This window comes from Ixodes scapularis, unplaced genomic scaffold, assembly GCF_016920785.2.
Source record: "Ixodes scapularis isolate PalLabHiFi unplaced genomic scaffold, ASM1692078v2 PGA_scaffold3__209_contigs__length_174095766, whole genome shotgun sequence".
NCBI lineage: Eukaryota > Metazoa > Arthropoda > Arachnida > Ixodida > Ixodidae > Ixodes > Ixodes scapularis.
Genome location: NW_024609868.1, coordinates 97,832,746 through 97,848,752, shown reverse-complemented (window position 1 = coordinate 97,848,752; position 16,007 = coordinate 97,832,746).

Here is a 16,007-nt window from a genome sequence, read left to right as displayed (position 1 = left end):
TAAAGGCGGGCGCTCAAAATTTTCTTCAGCGTGGCAGAAATTCCCCCTCTTTTCTTTTTTTCCTCCTCCCCTTTCCTTCTCCATTTTCCTCCTCGCTTTTTACGGCCTTCTCGCACGAGTGCTAATGGGCTTACCGGCCCCCCGACAAAATCTCTGTAGCCCTTCAAGGTTCTCTACTTCAATCCCAAACATCAGGGATTAGTTAGGCAGCCTGGACATGAGCTCGGAAGGGTTCGGGCTAACTCGCTTTTCTTCTTTTTTTTTATTTTTTTTTATTTTTTTATGCAGCTCTAAGACACACTCAGATAGTCAACACGAACTAGCCCAACAACAAGTTTTTTTTTACATTCAGATACTTCCGCGTGCGGCCACATACGCTACAACACCGAATACGGTATATTTATCTCGAGTGAACGGAACTGGAATATCACAGCAGAAGAAGAAAACGATGGGTATTTTTATCTGAACTTTGAGCTCTACCCAGAGAGTTGAAAATTTGTCGTTCTAACAACGGCACACTGAAGAGTGATTGTATCACTATTGTGTTGTTGTTTTTCTGTTTTTTTGTACAAAGTAATAATCATGAGTAATTACAAGTCAAAGATATTGCAGTCAGAGGGACATAGTCTGACCATTTCTGGGGCATAATATATAGGTTCGTACTACAGGTGTTTTCTAGAGTGACGGCCGCCTCGTTGAAGCTACCAAGAACAGTAAAAAAAAAACGGGTATAGTTCGGAATCCGGCCCGGAATCCGCCTTCAAAACGGGGACCCTCCCTAATGAGGGGGAGAGGGAGTGAGTCTCACGCTGATTGCAGCGATAACGTGGGGAGCTTTTTGTGGGTGGGGTGGTCCGCTCCGTATGCTAAGAAGGGTGCTGTCATTATGGTAGAGAGGAAGGGGGAACGGACGGGTCATTATGGTAGAGAGGAAGGGGGAACGGACGGGTCTCGGGAATGTGTGGAAGGGTTGGGGGGGACAGGTGGGGTGGGAGTGATACGACCTCGGGCGACCTCGTCAAGCGCTGTTAGCGGCCGAAAAGTAAACTTCAAGGCGTCTTGGCTTGACTACGCCAAATGGTTTAGCTCGGCTAGGAGAAAAATACATCGGCTAGAGTGACGGCGGAGAGCCGCGAGGGCGGCGGATGGCGCTTTCGACTTCTTCATGTCGGGTCGGATCTTGTTGGCTATTCGAAAGTGACGGCGCTGTTCCCACGACCGACAAACCGCGCTGTCAACGCGAACACGACATCGGCGATTGTGTGCATTTTATGCGAAAATTGTATTGTGTTAATTCCGTTCCAGTTTCACAAGTAATGTTTCTTTCTGCGTGTGTGTGTGTGGACGTGCTAGGGCTTGTGCATTAAACAACCCAGACTCCGGTTGAATGCGTATCGTCCCGTCGACCGTTTCACCCCGCGATCGCGTCGGCCGCTTTTATCACCATCCTCCGTGATCATCCGCGCGAAGCTCGCCTTGCACCGGTAGACGTGCTCAGTCGCCCACTTTGCCGATGGTGGTGACGTACAAAACCACCGATGAACGCACGTATGGTTGTCACGCAGCGCTCAGTTCCGCGCAGCCCATACATTTTACCAATGATCCAAACTCGAATACGAATACCCCAGAACCGCGCGAGACGGCAAAGCCCGCCGAGGAGCCTCTTTGCTCTCCTACTTCTGCGTGTTTTCTCGTACTATGTCGGCTTTGCGGAGTAAGAAAAACAAGGGGAAAATAAAAAAATAAAAGTGAAGGGCAACCACACGCGCGTCTCTTCGTTTTATTATTTGTGTCCCCGTCTCGGATTAATAATGAGTCGTTCTCCGTCTATACTCAGTTTCACCTTATGTTGTACCGCAGAGAAGGCCAGAAGCGCGAGCTCATAGCGTTGGCAGCTGCCCTTGTTGCACGAGAACTTGTACCGTCGAGCTGTGCTCTAGAGCAAGGAGCTCGCGCTTGTAGCCTTTCCTGCGGTACAACACTAGGTGAAACAGAGTATAGCCTGCGTTTCTGACGAGTTTGTGACGTGTAAGCAACGCAACTCTTCACACTGCTTTTATTTTTTTTTTTTTTCCGCTGCGGATTTTTTCAATTTTTATTTGTGCCTGGTTCTGCTACTCTTCTGCTCTCGCCTCCCCTCCCCTCCATAAAAGAAAGGCCCACACAATAACGTGTTCCAGTAGCCTGAAGCAAGTCACTCTCCTATTCTTCACCGTTGAAATATTTTAGGCTGTACAACAGTAATGTGTGCACACTGAAAAGTAACTTCTTGCTGCAATGTTTGTCGTTGAATATTGGATCACCAGCACAAATATTACTTACCGATGAGTGCCCAGGACAGCTTAAGAGACACCAGTGCACCCTTCAATGGTTCAAACCACTGCTTCATGCACCACACAGGTGACTGTGGCATAGTGACAAGCACAACCAGGGTGCTTGCTGTTTAATGTCAGAAACACTTTGGAAAATGCAGTTACCACATGACCCTGAAGTCCTAGAGAACCTTAAACCTTGGTGCCATGCAAAATAACTAAGCTAAAGAAACCGCCAAGGAAGAGTCACAACAGGTGCAACCCACAGGTTATCGTGACTCCACATACCGGGCCGGACAGCTGTAAATCAGCGAGCAGGTGTCGTAGAGTAGCTGCCACTGCAAGCGGTGCAGTGTCTCATAAAAAGAAACGGTTGCTGGAGAAAGCTCCCATGAATGCAAAGTCTGTGGTGAGCTTGGAGTAGTGATAGTGATCCTGAAGCAAAAAGGATTCAAGCCAAGCCTGTTCCTGTGTTCCATGACGTACGGCATCCTCCCCTTACCAGAATTCCTGGCTGTTATTTTCCTTCCTTACGTGTGCGTGCCCCCATCAGCAGCAGTAGTAATAATTGCACGTTGCTTCGACAGGACGTGCTGATGTGGAGGGGCCTGGTGGCAGAGTGTGTTAGCCCACTGCAGCTCGCAGTGTGTGGAGCGAAAACTTGCACTGATCGCCCCTGCCCGTTTTGACCTGGATGAGCACTGCACCTACACATGGGCGTGCATTACTGCTATATGAATCATTTTAAAGACTTTGGGCTATCGGTTGTACCCGCACTAGTCAAATTTCTCACATAGAGCGTGACAAAGTGTCACCATGCGCTGCCAGACCGACCTTCCTTCTTCTCGACAAATAATGTCCAATTTTCTTTGTTCCTGCTAATTTGGCAGTCGAGTAAAAGAGAAAAAAAAAGAACTACTTTTGTGTGTGATGGGAAACGTATAAACCTCTCCATATACCAGGTTTACCTACAGCCACCTGAAAACATTGCACCTCTTCAAGTGTGAAAGAGGGTAGGCCTGCACGCAATCCACTACACTCTGTTTCACATTAATTTGGGAAACTGTAGAAACTGCGGCGTCTGTGCAAGCCGGAGGAGTCTGCTGTGAAATTAGCACACTTGGGAAGAACATACCCCATGTACCTAAAGACATTAGATGGTTTTAAAAAGGCATTCATACTTTCAGTCGGCTTGCAAACTCTAGCAAAAATGTTGGTTTGTACCATAGAAGTTTCAATTTCCCCTGCTTGAACTACTAGGAAAATAACTTCAAATTCACAATAGTGCTGAACGCAACTAAAACACATGGCGGAACGGTGGCCCGAGTCGGCTAGCACGTCTCAGCTCCGGGCATGTGGAGCGAAAGCTTGCGCTGCAGAACCTGGGATCGTGGGCTAAATCCCAGCACTTGCTCATTTCAATCTGGACAAGGATCATACCAGTAGGCGTTTGTGTAATCACTACTACATGATGCATGTTAAAGATCCCAGGCTTTCGGTCATACTGCCCTGGCTAAATTCCTCATCTACAGCGGCAAGCTTGGCACCATTCGAGGCAGGCCGACCTTTCGCTGTCTAAACATCCTCAACACAATGCTACTTTTTTTTTTTTAACTGAAACACGTACAAAAGAAAACATGCCTATGACCTTGTACAGTAATGCATCGAACTGTTTGTGAATGCTTGTGATACACAAACAGGCAAAAGGCAAGAACAAGAGCATGCACATTCACACTGTGGCAGCAAATACACCACAGCAGCCTCCTTTGCCGTTGTTGCCATGGCGGATGGAAGAGCAGGGCAGCGAATGCCGATATGACTGAAAACATTGTAAAAGTTATTGCTTTGCTTTTAAGGGAGGAAGTGGGTTCTTAAAAACTATTTTTTGTTTATTGGTCTATCTCAATGATTTTTTGTGCAGGCATGTAGTTTATTGTGCTGATTTCATAACTGCAATCAGATTTCAGATATCTCTTCTTTGTCAAAAGTTATCAACAAAATAAAATATTAATTAGCTAATTTCAGGAAAAGTTTTAAAAAACCTTCTTATTAAAATTTTAATGAAAAAAAGGTATTAATTGCTTCCTAAAGAAATGCCATACAAGCTAAAGCTATTTTTATTTCTTTAGCACCATATAAACATGTAAAAAAATTAAAGTGAATAGAAGACATACAATAGGGGCTATAACAATGTCCAATAATGAAATGCCAGTTTTATATACCACAAAATATCATAATAAAAATAGCTTTAGCTTGCAGTCTAGTTCATTCCAAAGAATATGGTACCAAGTTTATGAAAATCGGTTGAGCGCAAGTGAATCAAAAAGCCTTCCTGGCCGGAGAAGAGGCTGAAAAAAACGAAGCTGAGAAAATCGACTTTGAAATTTGGGTATGCATAACTAACAACACTGGAGCTTTAGATGGGTGGAATGCCTTTGGTTTGAACTTCATACTAAGGGAGAGACACGGGTAGGGAAAGCAGACCCATATGCAACAATTGGTTAGCCCTCAGAAGGGCTTTTTTAGGGGACGTGGGGACGTTTTCAAAGCACCGGCTTGTGAATGGGCGCGGCCATTCCGCACTGCTCACATTTGGCGGTCGTGAAGAACACGTTCAGCCCGTTCAAAAAAATTTAGATTAATAGCTTTTCAAAACAAAGCCACGGTAGCAGTACTTTTTGGCGCAGATGGAACAGTCTGCCGTGATGGTGAGGAAATGCTGTAGCCGTTGCCTTTTGCCAAGTTATGGAGAAACACAGCACAGATCATTCCACTCGGAGAGAAGACGCACCCATGAACCAGAGCACTCAGACGGGACTTTTCCTCGGTGCGTCGTCTGCGTCAAGAAACGAGCTGTACAAATGATTCGTTAGCATGCAACATGGTTCCAAATCTCACATTTAAGCTATTTCAGGTGCAAATTTAGAAGTGGGGGTTAGCATGCAATGCCATACTTGATGAAGAGATTAACAGGGCACAATTGTGCAACCATCTCCTGTGCAAAGGAAACAGAAAACTGAAAACAAGCACATAAACAATGTGCACAGTCAGTCTGCTCTGGCAACAAAACAAAAAAAGCTTTACACCAATTTGGATCGGAACTCATTGAACCCCCTAGATTATGCATATTCAAGGCATTTCGTCGACGAAAAACAAATCCGCCGCCTCAAACCCAGTGCTTGCTAAGCCTTCCAGAAAAAAAAAACAAGGGTGCTTACATTATTGTTGATATTTGTGGCAGCGTTATACACCAACTCATGTTTACAAACAAACCGGAGCGCCCCTAGCGGACGCCACCGGCGCCGCGCATGCACGATGGAGTGTGGGCAAGAAGCTTGCCGTCGCCCATAAACAAACCATTGAAATGCAATGTTGTTGGCGTCGGTGTGAGTCCCCCTGCCCTTTTTCGCGTTCGAATCGTTGATTCTACGTCTTCCTGGCAATGTCTGACTACTTGAGCGGCCTCAACGAAATTACCGGGGCTCGTTACACCGCAAAACTTTGCGTGAATAATGCGACATGCAGCGATTCATTCCGCGCGGACGCCGCAGAATGCATGCTTAAGCCTGATTCGCATGATAAGATTTTGCTCGCAATTTTCAGTTGCAACGTCGCTGGGGCTGCAAAAGCATGAACCATAACTGAAATGGTCGACGTCAATACTGAAAATCGCAAGCACAATCAGACCAAGTGAACCAGGCATAACAAGTCAGTGACGCCCACTGGTAACAATGGTCAACATCTCCTTGTACCTACTGTCTATATCGAGCCTGCTTAACAACCTTCAGACTTCAGTCTCTTGAGGCCTGCCCTTCTTATCACAAGTACCAGGCCAACATTCGGTCTACGGGCCGGTGTCGTCTAAAAGAGGAGATGACAAGCAGAAACGTTTGAAAGAGCACACAACAGTGCGAACGATCAGGCGGCCGCTTAACCTGAAGACGCACTCAGCGTAGTCCGCAGGTGATTCGTACAACTTGACGGTTTTCTGGCGTTCATGTTCATCAAATAAATCTGATGACCACAAGTATCCGTGAACTCAACCCAGAGTGCTTCCCGCCCAAGCAATCGTGGTCCGGCGGCGTCTGGTTTTCCCTCTCAACGGCACATATCCACGTTCTCGGACGAACCGAGCACAAGAATACTGACCTTCAAAGCTTTCTCGACTCTTTTGGTACAGGCCCAGTCGCAGAGTTCTGACGAGAGAGCAGGTTTTTGTCCGGTTCCTTTCAAAACAATGCAGGAATACACGTCTCACATGGGGTACTTTCGCCCACAGCCCCAGACCGAAAGTGCGCCCCACACGCCACCACCGCGGTGTGACGTAACAGAGCCGAGTTTGTGTATACAGAAGAGAGGGCGGGGGGACATATAAGTCACATACCTGCCTTTTAGATGTGGCACATGGGACAGAACGCTTGGTACGTTCAGAAGTAAGTTGGATGTGATCGATTATATCCGTAAATAACAATCGCACATTTGTAATTCGAGTGGATGGCCATATTTTTTGCTCCAAACAACCCACCCTGGCAGGCGCTCGACAAGTTGCAGTCGGAGAAGAGTTCATTTGTTACGTCGCTTGCTTCGTATCCCACAGACCACAGGCCACGCTACTTCCAGGCTGGCGCGATTATTGGCTTTGCCACTTGGCGATGCCAGCACGTCACTACTTGGCCCTCTGAGACGCCCCAGGACCGGCCATGACAGCCACGGCTTCGCAGTTGCGTTCAGGTGGACGCGCCAAACTTCCATGGAGCGGCACTGCTCTAGATTGGCGTTTATCTGGTGGTCTCATTGCCTATGCTCCATCCCACAAGTTGTCTGCAGCAGGTGCAAAGGCACGAGCACGTTGCTTTCAAACGTGCCATTCTTGCGCAAGTGCTCATGCAAACAAAGCTCACTGCAGTCCTATGCCCCCGTGCCCTCGCCTTCGTCTTTGCTGCGCACACCCTGCGAGACCGAGTATAGTCGACATCTATGGCTGGTATCAGCACAATTGAAAGCGCGATAAATCTTAAGCTGTCTCTAGGTTCGTATGTAAGAACAATCGTGCATTTGCGTCAAGGATCGAGGGAACCAACTATGAGTTTTGCAAAGTATGAAATCGGAACCATATTAGTCTCTCGTGCAATAGACGTAGTAGCCGGAGGCAGTGCCGCCAGTAGGTGAAATTTCTCTGGACGTAATAATGGAATACCTATGCTAGGTGATTAACGCATGAAAGGAGCAGCAGACAACATACCGAGCCCAAAACAGCCATTCATGCGCTGCACAAACGAACAGCATCACACAAGCAGTAAGGAGGGGGCCGCTAGATGTTTAGTACAGCCCACCACAAGGTACAGCTGAAAATGGCGAAATGCCCGCACTTGGCTCGTGCCCTCTCCTTCGTTCGCCCTGCCGAATTCCGTGAAATTGCCCAGATGCACATAGACAGCACGGCAATCGGACAACATGACGCCACCCTGAAAGCCCCAAGTTGAATGATGTATAGCCATTGACAGGTGCCACCACAAAAATAAGAGTTGCAGCTGCTTGCTTTGGCTTCAATGGTACAAGCTGTGCCAACAGCTCCATCGGCCTACTTTGCACAGCTAATACAACCAATGCTAGACAATGATACAATTAGATAGCCAAAGCGGTGCAAGTGACAGCACTCCTAAGCCCCATATTTATTGCTGTAGCAGACACATGGGCCATAGTCGCTTGCTGTGTTCGCTATAGTTAGTAATAGCACCCGAACGGCAGCATGGCCTTGCAGTTGTCCCATCTACGGCACAAGCTTATTGCCTTCAAGAATGCTTTGGAATCTCGTAAGCTTGGAGCATGATGGGGCCTAGAGCCTGTGCAGCCAAAGCACAACGGGAGGTGACGAGCGGGTGCTGGAGGCCTGCCTGCTTACCTACAGTGACACGGGACAGGTTTATGAACCTCCGAAAGGATGAGTTCACATGAAATTCACAACCGTTGCATTGTGGATATCGCATTATTTTTGTGTCTGCACGCAAGGGCAACATTTGAGACGCCACGCAGAGTGCTCGCTCATTGCCCGGCAACATCAACATGACTTTTGAGGCGGTTCGCTAGCTTCCGAGCGGCAGGTCACAGCTGCTGTATTATATTGAGTGGTGCCATCTACCCGAAGTCAATGAAAGTGTTCCCTCCCCGCTTCCCACTTTGCTGTTGGCCGGCGACTGACGAGCTTGACCTTCGACGCCCAAGTCGGTTTTCTCCGGTTTCCCCAATGTGCCCTCATGGCACATCATAAATCGAGCGATCCGAAGGCGGTGTACAGCTGAGGAGCAGAACAACTGCCGGAGTTATTTGGCCGAAGTCCGAAAATCGTTTCGTGGCCCCTTTAAAGACCAGCTTTGCTACGCACAAGCAATCGAAAGGATACAAACGTTTAGATATGCCCAACTACCTCGCATAAGGGTGGGTCCAGGAGCCGCCACTGAGAGCAGAATGGTCGACATCCCGCAGGCCAGCTAGGCTTGATGTTTACAAGATCACGGCCAGTCAATCTGGTTTTGGTGGCGTGTCGTCATGTACACAATTTTGTGCTGCACACACGACTGGTTGGATTGTTTTCATCACTACAGAGCATCGCTCGTTAGAGAAATCGAATGGCTCTTCTTAGTGCTTGTACAGTCGGGGACAAGAGTCCCCAGGACGGGTGAGCTGTGACTGAAACGCATTGCTGTGCCATCTGCCGGCTGGTTGGCTGATTTCGAGATTACACAAAAGCGCATGCGCGTCCTACTGTGCCTGCAAACATGTGTGTTTTCCCGCTGGTCTGCGGCGCGGCGCCTAACTCGGAATCAGGCGCGTGGTAGGGGCTCGGAGATAGCGCTTACTGACACGGCACCTATAAAGCAAGAAGTCACGGCAGCTCAACTGAGCGATAAACTCGACTGGTTATAAAGCAAGGTGAGCTGACATGGCGAAATGCGGCGCAATGTCGCAGGCGGTATCTCCAGTTTCGGAATGTGCAGCAGATGCTCGTCAGCCGCAAGCGCCATCTCCGAGGCAGTACCACGCGCCCAATTCCGAGTTAGGCGCCCTGCCACAAAATAGCGGGAAAACACACGTTTGCGGGCACAGTAGAACGCGCATGCGCCTTTGTGTGATCTCAAAACCAGGCGACCCGCCGGCAGATGGCAGAGCAATGCGTTTCAGTCGCAGCTCGCGCATCCTGGGGACTTTTGTACCCGGCTGTACAACTCACCGCAGGCAGGTTAACTTTACCCTGACGAAACATCCATGAAACCTATATGGCAGTTTTTTTGCATTAGCAAACCAACACACCAATCTGACTGGATTTCGCAAGCAACAAAAGTCTGGCTCCTCTACGAGATGATGATCATCCTTTTGGTGCTCACGGCTTTCAGTGGTGGATAATTGTACGCACTCAAAGATCTGTACACCTTTGATGACTCGCATGTAACGAAACTGGTCTTAAAGACTGGAGATCAGGTGGTCGTGGATATCCGTCGACTCGCAGCCACAGCTCACTGTCTTGGACATGTCACCACTCCCAAACAGACCTCCAACAACATTCTAACTCCCCTTGCAACAGTAGTGGAAACCCCAGCACAAGCACACCGGAGGAGCACTTTCAAGTACAGCACCTTCCACAGGAATACAAGGAAGGCACGCAACCAAACAAAACAACAAAGCACCTCGGTGATGGCTCGCTACCCTTCCTGGAAGAAACAGATTAGTTGCAGGCAGTATGACAGGCACGCCCGTAAGAGACCATGTTGGAATCTAGGCTTCATCACTTTGCTTTTGGTGAATTCCCCTCACAGTTCTCAAGCGCTCCCAAAGCGCTCCATTTTGAGCGCACATATTCCGCTTGCAGATCTGGCTCGACTTGGTCATCTTCCGCTCATAGATCTCTGGCAGCTCCCGCTCATTGGAGCGCCTCCAACTCCACCGAACTAGATCTACAGGATTTCAGAGATCTACATGAAAGTTGACAGAGCACGCTACGTCATTTCCCCTCCCTCGGCGGTGGCTCCACCGACGGCAATCGCTGTGCATGCCTTGCCGCTTCGAGGCGGCCGAAAGGTATGCGACGGTGCCGAATGCGGAAGTCTTCCTCGTTATTTGTGACATGGGCTCCGTGGTATGTATAATTTCGTCCGGCCTGTGTTGTGTGTTATTTCTGCAGCTAAGCAGTGACAGTTGTCACTGGTCATCGGAAAGATCAGTCAGCTGAGGCGTCGGTGGGCTTGTTAATTTCAAGCAGCGGCCATTTTGAACGGCCGAGGGGAGAGCAGGGGGGGGGGGGGGAAGGAGTCCCTCTAAAAAGGCGAGTTCATCTTCCCCTCGTCGTTCCGATGCGGGGCCCACAGAGCGGAATTTCGCCTCCCTCGCGGATTTTGGAAAGCACTCCAGATCTACGAGTGGAATTCACCATTAGTTTGAGAATCCAAAAAATAAACGAATGTGGACAAATGCAGTTTTGTTTTGCTCTTTGTATTTCCTTAAAATCCTCGTGACTAGGAATCGCAGTGAACAAACAGAAAAGAAGATAAGATTAGACGCAGGGTAATATGCAACCTCTTATCTTCGACGATATCCGTCGTTCCGCTCTCGCTCCTCAATAGATTGCCGGCAGCTTCCCCGGAGGCGACGCTGACGCTTTCCGGACATGCGGGAAGTAAAACATTTGATCAAAGCGGGGCTCTTTGACAAGGCTGAGTCACATGTTCCTTGCAAAACGAACTTCACTTACTGACGATGTTCTCGAATGCCGACGTCAGAGCGCGCTTTCAAAGCAACAAGCGCACACCTTTTGTGGTGTTACGCGGACAGCACGAACGCGCGCTGCCCCAACAAGCAGTCTCGACAACGCAACCGTTTGTTTCGTTGTGGGATACGACAACAGATTACATAAAAGCATACCTCCGCAGGCACGATTTCAGCTACAGCTACAAATCGTGCCAGGTGCGCAGAGAAAGAAACGAACGAGAAGACGTTTCGAGCAAGAGTTATTTGAAGAAAGCGATTGTTATTTCTGCATCCTTAAATACTTCTTACTGTACTAATATAGAGATTGCCTGGAAATGCTCGAAAGTTGACCATGGAAGTGAAAGTGAACGTACCGACTCATCTCGCAGCACAAAAGTCGCCATCTTGACATTCCGATTTGGATTTGGATTGGATCGATGAATGGATGATAACGGCTGGTGACCAGTGTTGCCGAGATGCTCGCTTCTTTTCTTTTTTTTTTTTTTTCTGATTGCAATCCAATTTAACATTTTTTTTCAAGATTTTCTAGATTCCGCCGGGGAGATTTCTTAACTTACTGGTAGCCTTTTTAAAACGTGTTAAAATTATTTGTGAAAATTTAAGTGAAAAGTAAACCAGATCATGGCTAATCAACACCTCGCTTGCGTTTACGATTTTTGTCCTTGTGATCCGGAGTTTGATCTTTCCTTCTGTTCGTTTTGAACGAAATCATTAGGCTGGATATGCCCGAAAAACAATTTACGCAGGTTAACAAACCTTCTAATCTCTGTTATTCCCCGACACGTCGTCAAAATCCCGGGCCCTGGGATTTGGAAGATTCGTTAGGCCTAAGGATTGTTGGCCCGTCGGTCACTGGGATAATGGCTTAATGTGCCATATCAGCGGAGTCAGCATGTTTTCTGATGGGCTTAAGCGGCTAAAGCCAAGGTGCCATGCTGGTTGCCGCACCGCGGCATTCAGGCAGTTGTGGAATACGGGAGAATGAATTTCGAGCGAACGCGTTTGTTTCATCGATACGTCTTCCCACGTTTTGGGAACATTTCTTTTGTTGCGACGTTGCAATGAATATGCATGGCACCCTTGGTTTGAGATAAATAGGTCTGGTTGCGACAACGTGTACGCCGCTACGTTTAGGTAGTTTAGTGACACCGGGTTCTGCGTACTGCGAAGACTTGTCCCGATGACTCTCGTTGCTGCCTATCCAATCACTCTGATCCAACGCAAGTGTGGTGCTACATACTATCACGGACACACTACTACCATCTAGATATCCAAAGCACAGGAGAAAAGTAACAGCCCTTACAAATGAGAAAACAAAATTTTTCAACACTTTGGTACACCCGAGACGAAGACAAAGTCTCGGTTTTACCGAACGTCTGTGCTATTTATGTTATTTCTAACAAATCCTTGATTTGGAAACGATTTGCCGAAAGCCTTAGCTCCAGTGAGGTCTGTATGGTCCGTAGCCTTTGCTCCAGTGAGCTTGCTGGTGAAGCGAGCATGCCGGCCGTGTCGCGGCGGTCGCCTATTGTTCGCCGCGACCTACCGGTAGCCGCCGCAGGAGCATCGGGGAGCAATGGCGACGAACAGCACGGCAGACAGTGTCCCCGTCGTGATTACGAAGGAATTTAAGGCAGTTACGAATTCGGAAAGTTCCTTCGGTAGCCGGTGCCGTCGGCGCAGAATCATCGGGAAGTAATAGCAACGAACACCACAGAGGACAGAGGGCGATTACGAATCCGGAAAACTTCTTCGGTAGCCGGTGCAGAATCATCGGGGGAAGCAATGGCGATGAGCAGCACAGCGAGCACAGCGGATAGTGTTCCCGGGGTGATTACGACGGGGTTTAAGGCGGTTACGAATCTAGAAAGCTTCTTCCGTGGTACCAATATGAAGAAAGGAAAACTCCTTCGTGAATCTGGCCGCGTGTACGACGTGAAGGAGGTCCGTTTCGACGGACAAGTGGATGTCACGGAGCGCCGTACTCCGCTAACAAAATTAAGCGTGCCCGCAAAAAAATGTAGTTGGCGTTGAGTGGACCGTGGTAATTATGTACGTTTATTTCTGAATCAGCTTGACAATAACTGGGCGATTTTTTTCTCGCCGTTCCGCGATTCCCACTACTATCTTCCTGTAGGCTGATGGAAACATCCAAGTGTAGGCTTAGGGGGGCGACCGCACTCCGCTTCTCGATTCCGGTGAAGTATTTGCCGCATACTTTAGAGTTGGCCGTCGGTGTCGATGCTGTTCCATCGTCGCTAGAATAGAAAAAAGTTAATTGTATTATTCGTCAGCAGCTGAAACAAAGCGCGAACAGAAAGGTAAGAAACGCCACTAACCTGTATGGACGCGCAAGTCGCACCAGCAGGTCGCGCAGTACTCCGCCTCGTACGGCCGTACGGCTTCGAAGGGACGATGTAGTACTTCGTGCCGTGTGCGATCTTCGACTTACTGTTGCAGCCGACCGCGCAGCAATTGTTGCGGCTTTCTTGGTGCGGAATAGCCATCTCAGAAATTACAACGCTAACCCACTACAACGCACAACCAACGCAGCGACTGGCAGAAGCTCCCCGATGCGATGGACCCGTTTGCCGCTAGGGGCGCCCTGGTCGGGGCTTGAATTAGATGCGCACGGTTAACAACATCAAATACGCGGGCTAGCACAGTCACCACACTTGCGTTGGATTAGAGTGATTGGATAGACAGCAACGAGAGTCATCGGGACAAGTCTTCGCAGTACGCAGAACCCGGTGTCACTAAACTACCTAAACGTAGCGGCGTACACGTTGTCGCAACCAGACCTATTTATCTCAAACCAAGGGTGCCATGCATATTCATGGCAACGTCGCAACAAAAGAAATGTCCCCAAAACGTGGGAAGACGTATCGATGAAACAAACGCGTTCGCTCGAAATTCATTCTCCCGTATTCCACAACTGCCTGAATGCCGCGGTGCGGCAACCAGCATGGCACCTTGGCTTTAGCCGCTTAAGCCCATCAGAAAACATGCTGACTCCGCTGATATGGCACATTAAGCCATTATCCCAGTGACCGACGGGCCAACAATCCTTAGGCCTAACGAATCTTCCAAATCCCAGGGCCCGGGATTTTGACGACGTGTCGGGGAATAACAGAGATTAGAAGGTTTGTTAACCTGCGTAAATTGTTTTTCGGGCATATCCAGCCTAATGATTTCGTTCAAAACGAACAGAAGGAAAGATCAAACTCCGGATCACAAGGACAAAAATCGTAAACGCAAGCGAGGTGTTGATTAGCCATGATCTGGTTTACTTTTCACTTAAATTTTCACAAATAATTTTAACACGTTTTAAAAAGGCTACCAGTAAGTTAAGAAATCTCCCCGGCGGAATCTAGAAAATCTTGAAAAAAAATGTTAAATTGGATTGCAATCAGAAAAAAAAAAAAAAGAAAAGAAGCGAGCATCTCGGCAACACTGGTCACCAGCCGTTATCATCCATTCATCGATCCAATCCAAATCCAAATCGGAATGTCAAGATGGCGACTTTTGTGCTGCGAGATGAGTCGGTACGTTCACTTTCACTTCCATGGTCAACTTTCGAGCATTTCCAGGCAATCTCTATATTAGTACAGTAAGAAGTATTTAAGGATGCAGAAATAACAATCGCTTTCTTCAAATAACTCTTGCTCGAAACGTCTTCTCGTTCGTTTCTTTCTCTGCGCACCTGGCACGATTTGTAGCTGTAGCTGAAATCGTGCCTGCGGAGGTATGCTTTTATGTAATCTGTTGTCGTATCCCACAACGAAACAAACGGTTGCGTTGTCGAGACTGCTTGTTGGGGCAGCGCGCGTTCGTGCTGTCCGCGTAACACCACAAAAGGTGTGCGCTTGTTGCTTTGAAAGCGCGCTCTGACGTCGGCATTCGAGAACATCGTCAGTAAGTGAAGTTCGTTTTGCAAGGAACATGTGACTCAGCCTTGTCAAAGAGCCCCGCTTTGATCAAATGTTTTACTTCCCGCATGTCCGGAAAGCGTCAGCGTCGCCTCCGGGGAAGCTGCCGGCAATCTATTGAGGAGCGAGAGCGGAACGACGGATATCGTCGAAGATAAGAGGCTGCATATTACCCTGCGTCTAATCTTATCTTCTTTTCTGTTTGTTCACTGCGATTCCTAGTCACGAGGATTTTAAGGAAATACAAAGAGCAAAACAAAACTGCATTTGTCCACATTCGTTTATTTTTTGGATTCTCAAACTAATGGTGAATTCCACTCGTAGATCTGGAGTGCTTTCCAAAATCCGCGAGGGAGGCGAAATTCCGCTCTGGGCCCCGCATCGGAACGACGAGGGGAAGATGAACTCGCCTTTTTAGAGGGACTCCTTCCCCCCCCCCTGCTCTCCCCTCGGCCGTTCAAAATGGCCGCTGCTTGAAATTAACAAGCCCACCGACGCCTCAGCTGACTGATCTTTCCGATGACCAGTGACAACTGTCACTGCTTAGCTGCAGAAATAACACACAACACAGGCCGGACGAAATTATACATACCACGGAGCCCATGTCACAAATAACGAGGAAGACTTCCGCATTCGGCACCGTCGCATACCTTTCGGCCGCCTCGAAGCGGCAAGGCGTGCACAGCGATTGCCGTCGGTGGAGCCACCGCCGAGGGAGGGGAAATGACGTAGCGTGCTCTGTCAACTTTCATGTAGATCTCTGAAATCCTGTAGATCTAGTTCGGTGGAGTTGGAGGCGCTCCAATGAGCGGGAGCTGCCAGAGATCTATGAGCGGAAGATGACCAAGTCGAGCCAGATCTGCAAGCGGAATATGTGCGCTCAAAATGGAGCGCTTTGGGAGCGCTTGAGAACTGTGAGGGGAATTCACCATAAGCAAAGTGATGAAGCCTAGATTCCAACATGGTCTCTTACGGGCGTGCCTGTCATACTGCCTGCAACTAATCT